General features: G+C 36.6%; 1 long non-coding RNA gene across 1 annotated transcript; it reads left to right on the forward strand.

Moving 5' to 3' along the window:
* Positions 1 to 8,794: 8,794 nt before the first annotated feature.
* LOC132165261 (uncharacterized) lies at positions 8,795 to 11,451 on the forward strand. The gene is made up of 3 exons (XR_009438477.1): positions 8,795 to 8,995; positions 10,252 to 10,299; positions 11,292 to 11,451. It is a non-coding gene; the product is annotated as an uncharacterized LOC132165261 (long non-coding RNA).
* Positions 11,452 to 12,447: the final 996 nt, after the last annotated feature.

The raw sequence follows: 12,447 nt of genomic DNA on the forward strand, positions 1-12,447 counted from the left end.
TACTTTTATATAAGGCGACAGCAGGTAAGAAGTTGTAAACTTCTTTTATTATTGATATATTAAATTTAATAAGACATGCTCTACAAAAAGGAAAAAAAACAAAAACTTTTCTTTGACTTGCTTTCCGCGCTACCTCGCCTAGCTCGAGGAGGAGGGTTAAGTTTCTGGTTTCTACCCTCCTCCTCCTCCACGTCCATGTGAAGCCTTCATCCAAGTGTTTTTCTTTGGGAGTTTTCTCTAGACCTTTTCACCTCTTATGAGGTCTTTTCCATCGCTCTTTGGCGATCTATCTGAAGGGATTCTTTTCTTCCTCCTAAAATCACAACATCGTCCACTCCACCACTGATTTGCCACCTTTTTCAATTCGCAGCGCCGCTCACTCCTCCACTTTGCCAACCTCTGTCTTTTTCAGCCTCTCCGCTCCCCATCGCCACCCTCTACGTCTCTACCTAGACCTCACAAGGCTATTTGCCATTAGCTTGAAAAGAAAGTCAGTTGGAACTGTAACAATATTTGAATGATGTGTAAAAAAGTAAGAACGTTTGATATAGAAAAGTAATAGAAAAAAAAAATATATTGTTTTGTAGTTATTTTTTTATTTGAACAGTAGTAAAATGTGATTGATATGGTGTAAAAAGTAAAAATGTTAGAATTGAATTTTAGATGAATAATATGGGGCTTTTTTTGGTCCATTGGCAAACAACCCCCACATGTCTTCGCCTGCCTCACTCACCTTCGTATAGTTCTCATGTGCCCATGCATCTAGGGCTGGCAATTTTGATACAACCCGCAAACCCAACACAAACACGACACGAAATTACCGAGTTTGGGTCATAAACGAGTTGACCCGTTTATTTTGTGTTTGGCGGGTCAACCCGCGAATGACCCGCCAGACACGTTTATATGTGTATATATATTTTAAAAAAAAAGTATCTAAAACGGTCGTGTCGAGTTAAACGAGTTGTGTCAACCCAAGACGATCCATTATTTTAAACCTAAAACTATTATGATTTGTGAATGCCAATGATATTATCACATCACTTTCTAAGCTAAACGGGTCATGTTTAACCCGACATGATCCATTACTTTATACGTGTTAAACGGGTCAGGTCGAGTCAAGTTCACGGGTGACGACCCATTATTTTAAACGAGTTAAGCGGGTCGTGTCAAGTAACCCGTGAAATAGTCGTGTCGTGTCCGGGTTTCGTAGGGCTAACCTATTAGTTAAACGGGTTGTGTTTGGATTTACCCTAAACGGGTGGTGGGTCATTATGGGTCAACCCGCCGACCCGTTTTGCCAGCCCTAATGCATCCCCCGTTTCCTCTGTTGATGCTGCTATTTTCTATTGTTTTCTTGTAGTTTTGGGCCATATGGTGCCCACGCCACCAACTATGGTGCTCTCCAGATCAGGTTGTAGATCTTTATGTGGTGTTCTTGACGTAGCAGAAGACTAAGTAACCATAATCAAGAGCATCTGCGTCTTCTGACCAAAAGATAAAACAAGCCCACAGGCTTAGGAAAGATAAAACTCTGCAGAGTATTTGAAATAAAATTCTTTGATTTGATTATAATTCAATTGATTGAGTTTTACATCACAACATAACCTATTTATAGAAGAGAAATACTTGCAATTGAAGTAAACCTAGTCCTTGTAAGGAAAGGAAAATAATTAAAGTCAATCTAATCCTAGTAAGGAAAGTAAACATAATCCTAATAGGGAAATGAATTTTAAAATCAAATAAAAATCTCTAGTCTTCAGTGAGACACATCCTACATCAGTCTCTCCTTCTTGAAAATAAATCATCCTCAAGTTAAGTTCTAACTCCTCTAGTGGAAAATATTCAAAAATGTCTATCAGGTTGAATATTGAGGATATCATCATTTCCTCTAGAAGATCAATGATATATGCATTGTCGTTAATCTTTTGTAGTACTTTGCATGAACCATACTTCTTGTTCCTCAACTTTCTAAAAGTATTAATCGGCAATCACCCCTTGCGTAAATACACCATCACAACATCTCATTCTTGAAAAATATTCAATTACTGACCATTGTCTGTTGCTGTCTTGTATTTGGTATACAATTCTTCTATATGCTGATGAACCACTTCTTGCGTTGATTTTACTTGTTCTGTTAAATGTTCAGCTACTATACTAGCCCCAGTACCAGAGTACCGCTCACTTTTTCCCGCAGGAGTCGAAATATTATCTTCTGACTATCCCAGAAGATAATGTAGTCGTTGTCTCTGCCTTTGTACTGGGTGTCAACTTCAAATTGTCACGGTCGCCCCAAGATTATATGACATGCATCCATCTCCATCATATCACATAAGATCGAGTTTGAGTAATGTTTACTGATCTAGAATGGAAAACAACATCTATCGAATAATTATGTCTCGGTACTTCGCTTGATCCAACTGATCTTGAATGGTGATGGGTGCTTCTTAGTCTTCAGCCCCACCTGTGTAACCATTGCTATAGACATGAAGTTCTCTCCACTACCACCATCAACGATCACATCACAAATCTTTGGTTATTTGGTTCCTTTTGTCTTGGAGTCAAAAGAAAGCGTTGAATTACTAAGGATCTGGATAATGGAATTCCCTTATTAGCATCAACCAACTCTTCCTCCTTATAATATGGCATATCATCCCTAATTGCACCATCCTCTCGACTCCTCCTTCTGTCTTATGTTTGATCAAGTTCATCATATGTCTCCTAGGACATTGATGTGACCTATGTCTCGGTTGGTTGCACTTGAAACACTTGTTCGGACCAAGTCGTGCATATGGGTTGTTGGATGAGGGTATGTTCACTAGTTGCCTTGGGATGTTTGAGTTGCTACTGAATCATTTTCTCATGGGAGTGAATGATTGATTTGGACTGATTGTCGGGATTAGGGGTTGTCTTCCCCGACTCTGCGTAGATCGCGTCGAATCACTTGGGTTTTGCTCCCATGTTGGTGCTATATGCCTTTCTAGTTGTTTCTCTACTTGGGTTGCCAAGCTAACTGCCTTGATCAAGGTGAAGACAAGATGTATAGAGACCTTGTCTTGGATCGCCATACACAATCCACCAAGAAATCTTACTACTTGTTGAGCCTCTGTCTCCATGAGATCATTAAGGGTAGATAGGTGATAGAATTCACCAACATATGCTTGGATTGTTCGACCTCCTTATCAACAGTCTTGGTATTGTTGGAATAGAGGTTGTGCAAAGTCCAGTGGTAAAAATCATGCCTTGAGTAGCCGTTTCATCTTTAACAATGAAGTCACAGGTCCCTTCCTTTGTTAGGCTTGAGAAAACTATAATTGTTCCCACCAAGCAGAAGCTCCTCCCTTGCACTTATACACCACCAACTTCAACTTGCAATCATCGGGAATATTCATATAATCAAAAAACTTTTCTACATCCATCGCCTAATCTAAGAAATCTTCAATGTGAAAGCAATCATTGAATGATGGGAGATTGATGCAATGTGACATCGTGGGTCGCAAAGACAAACAACAAGTAATTCACAATTCTTCTTAAAACCTTGAGTCTATAAGGATTCAAGGAAAAACATAAAAGAAAACTCAACCTTTAAGTATTTCTCATTGATAAACTCATCATAATAAAAAGCAACCCTCCTCTTACATATTAGGTCTACTATATTTATAACAATAAGCAAACTTCTAGTAAAAGTAAAAATAGACTTTCACTTGCAATCAATTTGAACCCCTCGTCAAATTCAATCATTAACCTCAAACGGAATCGTCATCACGTGATTGACACATGGTTTTTACCCCATCCTTACCCGTTATACCCTCACCCTTACTAACTTAAATGTCCAACACTAAAGAAATCGACCCACATGAAGCTGAAGAACTCGACCCCTCGACCCACACGAAGTTGAGGAACTAGACCCCTCCACCCACTCTAAGCTAAAGAACAAAAGTCTCACCAAGCTGAAGATCATGACCTATACGCGTTACCCTCTACAGGTCACGACAGTGAAGGAGTCCCACACGACTACTCGGTGGGACGTCTAAAAGGGCATAAGCAAGACCTAGTACCCAATACCCACTATCGGCGAGATTATGATGGTGAAAGATGGAGCACTCCAAGGGTGAGGTAAGTGATTCAGGATCGAGCTATCCGATTTGCAAATGTGGGAGCAAAACCGTGATCAAAATAGTTTGCACAACTAAAAATCTTGGCAAAAGGTTTTATGTCTGTGTAAATTATGTGGCAAAATGTGTTTGAGAATTTAATTTGAACAGAAATTTAATTTTTCCCGTTATGCCTAAATCCTATAGTAATGGGTTAAACCCTAATTTGTGTGATTGTGCAGAATGAAAAAAAAAAAATTGTGGTTGCAATTTTTTAAAATGGGCTGAATCAGAAATTTGCGTGTGGTGATCGAGTAGTGTCAATGTTGATGGAGTTGCAACAGGAAATGCGATCTTGAAATGCGAGATTGAACTTGTTGAGTACAAGTCAAAAATGGAAGTTGATGCTACTAATTTTGCACTTAAACTTGAAAAGCAAAAAAATAAGTATCGTTCGTTGCAGCTGAAGTTACGAGTTGCACTTGCATGTTGTTGATGTCTTATTGATGGTGTCTTATTGCTTAACATCAAGGCTGATGTTGAGCAACTAAAGAAGAGATTTGAAGTTGCATGTTTTTGTTGTCTTTATTTGTTAATTCAACTACTATCAAACTTATATCAATTAACCATTTTGTAATGTTTTTTGTACCCAACTATTGTACAATATTTCAAATGCTTTGTATAAATTTTGTTTGTACAATTTAACAAGTCCGCAAATGGGATTTGTTTAATATATTGTTGGTATTTGAATTTGATGTTGTCTTATTGCTTGCTGCTGTGATACCTTAATATGGAGAAATAAAAAATGGCTAAATGTTGTCATCCACATGTATTCAAATTTAACCAAAATAACACCACAATAACACTAAATGTATAAGCAGAAAGCTGTAATCCAACGAGTCAACATTTCCATTTATCAACTACTTAATTATCTCTATCAACAATTTCAGTAAATATATAATTCATAATCTCAAACACTAAACAAATTATATAGATAATCCAAATCACACAACTTAATAGTGAATCTAAAATGTAGCATAATAGTGAATTCACAAGTTACACTATTTCTAAATGTTTCCAAAAATATACATGGCCACCATTTTCCCTTCAAAGCAATCTCATCCATTACAATGTTTACAAAATATAACATTTTCAACTATTAAGAGGTCAAATATAAAAGGTTGCCACAAAAAGTCATAGTTGCCACATTTTCTTATTCCATTTGTCCTTCGCTGTCGTGGTGGACTTCTCTTTCCTCTTATCCATTCTTTGAAAAGCTCCCCAAAACCTAGTGGTCAGCAGCTGCCGCCTGACCTTTGTGTATGTCAAAATCAAATGGGCAGTTCAAAATGTTACACCACCAACTCGGGTAAGACCCAAAGAGCATACTGGTTCACCACCTGGAATTGGGGGTGGCCAAACAGGTTTCCCAATCAATTAAAGAATAATCTTCTGCTTGTTAGAAGGTTCTCTTCCACTTCTAACATCTGCCCTAAAACCTACTACTTGCCCTTGACCTTGTGGCCAACCCTAGAGTTGCCTTATTTTTATTACCAAATATGGTAGATGCCTGCAATATAGGTATACAATTAGCCCCCTAAAGTTGCATTTTTTTTTTCCTTTGAATTATTAAATATGAAAAATTACTCAAATTTAGTTTGTATGCAAAATGTATTGTTGCTGCCCTTTTTGCTGTTCTGGTTAGCTGGATTACAGAAGGTGCATTTATTGTAGAAGGTGCATTTATTGTAGAAGGTGTTACAGAAGTTGTTATTCTGGCAAGCTGTAATGTAGGTTGAGATGCATGCTAGGATGGAGGCTGGGAAAGTGTATTTGGTGTTTGAGTTGTGTAGTTAGGCAACCACCAGATTGTGATTCCCTTACTCTTTTTGAACCTTGTACCCTTGCTCTTTTTGCACCTGTTGATCGTATGGTCACTCTTTCCCTTTTTGTGGCGTGGTTGAAGTGGCAGTTGAGAAAAGTAGCCAACTCATAATCTGACCTCCTTGTTGGATCACTCAAGCAAGCTCCGAGCTTTTTATCATGAACATTCAAAAACTCCTTCCAGTTTCAAGGCCAACTTCACTATCTTAACAAGGACATATTCTCACATTCATACTATTATTAACATCCCACCTAACATAGACTTATACCAATGATTGTTATGTGTGTGCAAAACTAGCAAATGCATGAATATGGTTCCAAATACATGCTTTTCTCAAAAATAAAATAACAATTGATACTCGAAATGGAGAGGTGGGGAGGTTACCTTTTTTTTTGCGGTTTCGAAGAGTTCGTCCATTGGAGTGTGTTTTGGTGAGGGCGAAGAAACGAAGAGAGAAGAAAGGTGTTGGAGACCGCACAAGGATGCCACCGATGGCTGATAAATTAGTACAGGCATAGTATATGGTTTTAGGTTATGGGTATTATGGGCTGGTTTAGCGGCAACGAGAGTTGTTAATGATATAAAGTGGTTTCTTGTGTGATTTTAAATTTCTACTATAAATTACTTTTGGCCTTTCAAATGTGTTTACAATTTATTTGTCAACCAATTACCTTTCAAGCAATTTATTTGTGAACCAATTTTTTTATGGTCACCAAAACACACTCCAATGGACAAGCTCTTTGATACTGCAAAGAAAAAGGTAAACCCCCCACCTCTCTATTTTAGATCTCAATTGCCATTTTGTTTTCAAGAAAAGCATGTATTTTTTATCACGTTCATGCATTTGCTAATGTTGCACACACATAACAAACATTGGTATGAGTCTATGAATTGTTTAGGTGGGATGTTAATAATAGTACGAATATGAGAATAGGTCCTTGTTGAGATGGTAGCTTAAGGGAATGTTAAGATGGAAGATTGAGGGCGAAGAAACGAATGTGAGAAACGTCCTTGTTGAGATGGTAGCTTGAGGGTAAAGAAACGAAGAGAGAAGAAAGGAGTTGGGGACCACTCGTGGACGTGGCCGATGGCTAATAAATTATGAATGTGAGAATAGGTCCTTCTTGAGATGGTAGCTTGAGGATGAAGAAACGAAGAGAGAAGAAAGGAGTTGGGGACCGCACGTGGATGCGGCCGATGGCCGATAAATTAGAATGGGTATAGTATATGGTTTTAGGTCATGGGTATTATGGTTTGGTTTAATGGCAACGAGGACTGTTAATGATATAACGTGGTTTCTTGTGTGATTTTAAATTTCTACTATAAATTATATTGTGCAAATTTAATTGTACTCGTAAGTGCATGAGTCGTGTGTAGTAAAGTATGTGCAAGTACGAGGTCTATCCACATGGAGTTGTACTTGCAAAAATCAATTTTCTAATTTAAACTAACCCTATTTTAACCTAGTTCCGCATTTCGTGATTTTGACATGCAAACAAAACGTAAACTAAAGAAAAATAATGAAATAAATTAAAACACTACGGTTTTAGAATTCACTTTGCCAAATCTTAACTCTATATTCTCGTATTTGCTCATACAATGACAAACTATTATGCTCAAAATGTTGTTCGATGTTTTACAAAATTATAGTTTAAATCATTCAATGAATCCACCCATTTAACAAATCACAACAAATATCCGATTGAAATTAAATCATCCTATGTATTCGTTTGATTAACGAATTACAACAGATATTCGATTTCAATCGAATGATTTGATGTATCCGAAGAATGAAACATATCAAATATCCAACTCAAACACATAATCGCTCATGACATTCAATTAAAAGAGATGAATCAACCAATTGAATGGAAAACTACAACATTCTTATTCAAAGTTAGAATTGTACGAATAACTAACGAGAGTATATGAGTTCATCAATGACAAAGCTTCATCTTCAACCTTGGTTGAAGGTTTTAGCCTCTCATGACTAAAAACAACATGATTAATTCTATTGAAAACATAAAAATCTTAGACCTTACAAAGAGAAACGTAGAACGAGCGTAAGAACGACAATAGGTTGAAAAAATGCTCTAAACGGTGCCTCCCAATGTAGGTTTTACAAGAGAAAAATGTGCTATAAATAATAAAAAAACTAGGGCTTCGGCGCTGCCAGGTCAACGTGTAAGACCCGAGAAAATAATTAAGTTTATTACTAGTAACCTTATAGTAATTTGAATTAATTAGTAGAATAAATAATGCATGGAATAATTTAGAATAATAAATATAATAATAATGATGACTTTATCATAATTGAGATATATATGAGATTGATTAATAATAATAATATTTGTGTGATAATAATATAATAACAATATTATTTAATGATGATATACTTATGTAATATAAGTTTTAAGCGATAAAGAGTTTAACTAATAATGATGTTAGTGTGACAATCGATTAGTAAATAAAATAGGTTAATGGTATTAGAAGAATAAAGTGTACTAATAAGTTATAGTGTGGTAAATCATTACCATTAATGGTAAATGAGTAATGGTAATGATAAGTTGTTGTTAGAATAAATAAATGTAGTGTGGGGAATTAAAGAGAACAAAAATGATAGAATTAATATGAGGTGGGGTAATATAGCAATTTATAAAATATTGGGCTTTAAAATATAAAGGAGATCTAACTGATGCCACATGTCGGGCTACCATTGGCTATGTGGGATATCCCTTATCCCTTTATCCCATTTCTTTCTCCCTTCTCTCATCTCACGCACATCCTCTCATTTCCCCTTCTTCCTCTTATCTCCTTCTCCCTTTCTTCTCTCCTTTCTCTTCACGCACGCACACATGGCCGAGAGAGAGAGAGAGAGAGAACAAGATCGAATGAGAGAGAGAGAGAGAGAGCTGCTGCTGTTTGAATAAGAAGAAAGAGGAAGAAAGAGAAAGAAGAAGAAGAAGAAGAAGAAAGTGAGGACCGAAAATGGGATTTCCGACCCATGGATTTTTGTTGGGTAAATCTCTAAGCTTTCTCTTATGATTTTCGTGTTACCCATGAGATTAGAAGTTAGAAATTGTGTGGATTTGTGGGGCTATGATTTAGGTCTAAAAATTAGGGTTCTTGAATGGGATTTTGTTATGTGGTTGAATCTGTAGTTTCTCTTTAAGGTTTTGTCCTACCCATTGCATTCCAAGCTTGAAATCATATTGATTTGGGGAATTTCTAATTAGGTCCGAAAATTGGGGAGAATTGTAGTATGAAACTAAATGCCTAAAATTAATGTCGGGCTTTTATGCGTATTAAATTGTTATGCATTATACAAGTTCCTGGTTATGGAATTAATGGGTTGAAACTCTAATTTTACCTATTGGTAAAGTATGAACATAAACCTTAATTGGTATAGTATAAATTAAATTGGGGCTTTGGGTATGTGAGTACTAGGAATGTTGTTTGAATAGGTTAATTACATTTAAAGTGTTAACTAACCCTAAGTTTTCATGGGTTTAATAGAAATTGATGAATATGGGTTTAGGTTCTAATGTCATATTAGAATCATGTTAATTATCGCAAGTGTTTATGAATATTATAAATTGGGGTAAATGACAATGAGAATGGATATATACATGTTACGTATGATAAGGGAGTAAATGAGTATTTAATGTAATGAGTAGTAAATAGATAAGTAGATGGGTATAATGGTAAACATGTTGATAAACATAGAGTATGATAAGGTTATGTAATAAAATGATTTAAGATGAGATGATTGTATATTATTGGTTGCCCAAATATAACCTTAAGGTTAGAGTATTATATTTATAAATTGGTTATGTTGTAAAAATGCATAACTAGACTTTGGATTCACTTAGTATTGCAATTAAATATATATGTACAATAAAGTGACATAAGCGCATTATTGAAATTCGATTAACTTAATATGCATTTAAATTATATACGTACCAAATATACTTTCATATCATGAATTAATAAAGTAATAAATTGCTAATGTAAAGATGGAATTCATTAAGTGTGTATTTAGTAATCAAGTTAATACATGGTGTAAGAATATGGTAACCTTGGGTGTCTTAGTGTAAAGCAATTAATTAGAATAAGGCCTTAGTTGTGTTGGCTTATTTGGAGGGTCTTTGGTGCTTAGTTAATGTCTAGGAGAGTAAGCGATGTAGTGATGTGGGATGCAAGTATCTTGGTGAAGTTTGTGTTGTTAGAACCTATAATAGAGTTTAACTATGTGTTTATCATGTAAATATATAGGTGCTGGCAAGTGGGTCAAGGTTGCTAAGAGAACCCAAGCGGATCAATGTAAGTATTTTACTTACTGGGCAAAAAGATACTATTTTTAAAGTATAAAAGATGTTTTGGTTGAACGATTGATGAATGATGTTTTGAGATACTATGACTATTGATGATGTTCTATGAGATGTGTTGGTTGAATGTTTGATGAAATGTTTCTATGAGCTTTATGGGTTTGCAAGATAATGAGATGATTATGTTGTTATGTGCATTGGTTGGTTTACATGGTTTATGACATGATTCTATGATTTTATGATATGAGTTATGATAGCACATGAGTTCCAGGATTCATTGACATAAGCATGAACATGGCATAAGCATTGACGTGAAAACGGGGTTCAACTTCGGTAGCAATGACAAGTCTCCTACCGTAGAGCTGGCCCATGCATAACGAAAACGGGGTTCAACTTCGGTAGTGATGACAAGTCTTCTACAGTAGAGCTGGCTCATACATAACGAGAAACGGGGTGACGGCTCCCAGTAGTGATGACAAGTCTCCTACCGTAGGGCTGGCCTCATATGTAAAAGAGAAACGGGGTGACGGCTCCCGGTAGTGATGAAAAGTCTTCTACCGCAGGGTTGGCCTCATATGTATAAGTGAAATGGGGTGACGGCTCCCGGTAGTGATGACAAGTCTCCTACCGTAGAGTTGGCCTCACAATGGAACCAGCACAAGCTGATGAGCATGAGCATAAGCATGCATAGCACATGATTGTATGATGATGATGATTGGTTTTGTATGATTTTTATGCTAGACGTATCACTATGCATATGTGGCAGGTATGGGACGGAACATATATGTATATTGTTATGGCTAGACATTGCATGATGACTTCCCTATATTTTATTGTTAAGCTCATTAAATTGTAAGTATGTTTTCAAATGATGACTATTTTAGATAGCCTAGTGAGTTCTATACTACTGAGCGTCTCTATGTCATGGAGACGGCGGACTCATGAAATCCGCCTGCATCATGGGTGGTAGTGATTCCTGTGGTGCAGACAATGTTGTGGATGCAGGTATAGAGACGATAGATGAGGATCCTGTTGCCATGTATTTGGGCCACGATGTTTGAGGCCTAGATGCGTCGAGGGTTGATTCTGTTGGACTAGTTATTAGTCCTTTTTGTTAGAGCATTTATGTATATGCTTAGATGTTGGTATTTTGTATATGGCTCGTGTCACATGAGACACTTTGTTTAGCCATTCTTTTGTATGTAAAACATTATTCACATAGATGTATTATCAACTCAAATGTGTTAAGTTATGTCTATGTTATTTATATTCTGTTGCAAACATATGAACTCTGATTAATCATGGATGATGCATATAGCTCTGTGAGACTTATGATATTGTTAATCAGGTTAATGCATAGGTTCGTGGCACACTGTGGTATTGCCATGCCATTGTGACAATCCGCTTTTTTGTGGGTTATTGGTTTTTTAAAAGAAAAATTTTTAATCATGGTTTTATCAAGCGGGTCGTCACACAGCGTGAGTGCGCTCGATCGCACTCACGGTGCGCTCAAGCGCACTCGGGTCTTCTGGGCTTCTGTGGTGCAAGGGCTGACATGGGCGTGCGCTCGAGTGTGCCTTGCATGGGCTCAAGCGCAGCTGCGCTCAATCGTGGCTCTATGTGCTTGATCGATGGGACAACCAGGGGGCTTTCAACTTATTCGCAAATTTGCATCTTCAAACCCCAGTTTTCTCTCAATGACCTGCAAAACACGAACACCAAAACTAACACAAAACTAACAAAATAAAAAATAAAAAATAACAAAGCTAAGAGCTTAACAAATACAAGTTAAGTGGTCCAAATATACAATCTTTGGCACTCATCAAATTACTTTTGGGCTTTCAAATGTGTTTAAAATTTATTTGTCAACCAATTACCTTTCAACCAATTTATTTGTCAACCAATTTTTTTATTGTAACCAAAACACACTGCAAGGGACGAGCTCTTCAATACCACAAAGAAAAAGGTAAACCCCCCACTTCTCTATTTTGGGTATCAATTGCCATTTTGTTTTCGAGAAAAGCATGTATTTGGGACCATGTTCATGCATTTGCTAGTGTTGCACAAACATAACAAACACTAGTATGAGTATATGAATTGTTTAGGTGGGATGTTAATAATAGTATGAATGTGAGAATAGGTC

The sequence above is a fragment of the Corylus avellana genome, chromosome ca11 (genome assembly GCF_901000735.1).
Source record: "Corylus avellana chromosome ca11, CavTom2PMs-1.0".
NCBI lineage: Eukaryota > Viridiplantae > Streptophyta > Magnoliopsida > Fagales > Betulaceae > Corylus > Corylus avellana.